The sequence below is a fragment of the Schistocerca serialis genome, unplaced genomic scaffold, assembly GCF_023864345.2.
Source record: "Schistocerca serialis cubense isolate TAMUIC-IGC-003099 unplaced genomic scaffold, iqSchSeri2.2 HiC_scaffold_1170, whole genome shotgun sequence".
Classification (NCBI taxonomy): domain Eukaryota; kingdom Metazoa; phylum Arthropoda; class Insecta; order Orthoptera; family Acrididae; genus Schistocerca; species Schistocerca serialis.
In genome coordinates this window covers 55,001-57,500 of record NW_026047371.1, presented here as the reverse complement: position 1 = coordinate 57,500, position 2,500 = coordinate 55,001, and the positions used below count along the sequence as shown (strand labels likewise).

Below are 2,500 nucleotides of genomic sequence, written 5' to 3'. Positions count from 1 at the left end.
ATATTGTACCTTAACCTAACCTATGTTGCGCCTTAACCTAACCTATGTTGCGCCTTAACCTAACCTATGTTGCGCCTTAACCTAACCTATGTTGCGCCTTAACCTAACCTATGTTGCGCCTTAACCTAACCTATGTTGCGCCTTAACCTAACCTATGTTGCGCCTTAACCTAACCTATGTTGCGCCTTAACCTAACCTATGTTGCGCCTTAACCTAACCTATGTTGCGCCTTAACCCAACACACGTTGCGCCTTAACCCAACACACGTTGCGCCTTAACCCAACACACGTTGCGCCTTAACCCAACACACGTTGCGCCTTAACCCAACACACGTTGCGCCTTAACCCAACACACGTTGCGCCTTAACCCAACACACGTTGCGCCTTAACCCAACACACGTTGCGCCTTAACCCAACACACGTTGCGCCTTAACCCAACACACGTTGCGCCTTAACCCAACACACGTTGGGCCTTAACCCAACACACGTTGGGCCTTAACCCAACACACGTTGGGCCTTAACCCAACACACGTTGGGCCTTAACCCAACACACGTTGGGCCTTAACCCAACACACGTTGGGCCTTAACCCAACACACGTTGGGCCTTAACCCAACACACGTTGGGCCTTAACCCAACACACGTTGGGCCTTAACCCAACACACGTTGGGCCTTAACCCAACACACGTTGGGCCTTAACCCAACACACGTTGGGCCTTAACCCAACACACGTTGGGCCTTAACCCAACACACGTTGGGCCTTAACCTGCTCTGTAATTGTCATACGACGCGTTAAATTAGTGTAGTGTTGCCTAACTGCAACCCCCGCAATATAGTTTGCTACTCGCACTGCCCGGTCCCCAGAGTATCGCTTCATGTTAAACACCTTGCAGCTATACACTGTAATGCGGATGGCAGCAGGACGTACATGCTCAATGCCCTTCGCAGTTGTTCATTGGCATTCGCATGGCGAAGCACAGCCTACGTTGTGGTACGGCTTGTGTCAACTGTCCGCTGATGTTGTACGTCCAAATCACACACTGTACTGCACATTGGTCCTCATGTACTGAATGATACATCGTGGTACATGTGTGACCGTACCACGACTGCGCCAACAACGGCGAACCATACGGTCCAAATATTGTGCACTCAGCTACATGTCGTCTCCCTATAAGAGCTGGATTGCAGTATGGTATGCCGTGGATGGCGATCGGCATGAGCCGTCTGTTGATGTAGTGGCGCGTGTTGTCAGACGTAGTCGTCTCTTCTCACACACCGTGATAGCATGGTGCACTGCGTTCCACATCTGCGACATGCGACAGAGGCCGGTTGACAGTCGTTCGCGCAATGGACATCGCATACGTACGGGGGCCACCTTCCACGTGTTCGCGAAGCGTGCACATGTTGTTGCGTGTATGTGGGCAGACATAGTGTGTCGTGACACCTGACACAGGCATGCAACAATCGTTGAATTTGCAAATGGCGATGGACGTCTACGTTTGCTGGTGACGTTACGCAAATGAAGAACTGGTAAACCGTTGTGGTGCGGTTGTTCTCGCTAGAGGTGAATCAGTGATGGCGACGATCGGTTGAGCTACCAACCGGTTGTTTCAGCGATACCCACCATGCCCACGAACGTGAATGGCATGTGGGTGTGAAGCGATACGCGGCGGTGGCTGGGTGGGACCGTCCCCGGCCGGTGAGGGGGGGCCTCCCGGCGTGCTGGCCGCGCGGTGCGTGGGCGCACGCGCTACAGCCGGCTGGTGGGGGCGGCCAGTGGCAGGCGCGCCGGCCGACGGAGGCGGCAGGCGGCGTAGCTGCGCGCCGGCGCACCCTGCACGCGGCGCCGTGCGGCCAAAGTAGGTCCTCGCGGGCCCGGTGCGAAGCGCGGTGGACATCTGCAGTGTGCTGGTCCGATTGAGGACTGTGTGCGCTGAGGATGCGCCGCCGCCCGGCGCTCGGCGCCGCGACGCCGTCTGCTGCTCGGTCGCCTCTGCGGTTCTCGCAGGTGGATTGTATCGCAGCTGTGCGGACGTGTTGGCGCGTGCGCTGTGCTGGGAGAGTTCGCTTCGGCACCCAAGTGGGGCTTTTGTCCTTCTGTGGCGCTGGCGTTGGAGCTGCCGGCCACCGTAGGTGGCGCGTGTTGTCTCCCGCCGGCAATGCCACGACAGCACGCTCCCGGGCCTCTGTCGGCAGCGGCAAGCTCAGTTGGGAGCACGGGTGGTCGCACCTAAAGCGTCTACTCGCCAAACTCCGGGCGATTGCGCCTCTGTCGAACCCGACCAAGTACTTAGGACGGCGCTGCGCGCCGCCGGGACCTGAGAGGGTTTCGAGGTGTATTGTGCAGGGGAGCTCAGCCTCCTCCTGTTTGCAGAATAATTGAGCGGACGCTTGCGTGTTCGCGCGGGCCCCCGGGACACACTCCCGGGCGGCCGGCTGCTCAGCTCTAGTTGACGCAGCTCCCTGGTTGATCCTGCCAGTAGTCATATGCTTGTCTCAAAGA

At 57.6% G+C, this 2,500-nt stretch overlaps 1 non-coding gene across 1 annotated transcript in view; it reads left to right on the top strand.

The window, feature by feature from the left end:
* The first annotated feature begins 2,457 nt into the window (after nucleotides 1–2,457).
* Nucleotides 2,458–2,500, top strand: part of LOC126433634 (small subunit ribosomal RNA) — a 1,910-nt gene continuing 1,867 nt past the window's right edge. The window contains exon 1 of the ribosomal RNA XR_007578634.1: nucleotides 2,458–2,500. This exon is cut by the window's right edge and continues 1,867 nt beyond it. This is a non-coding gene — a ribosomal RNA (small subunit ribosomal RNA).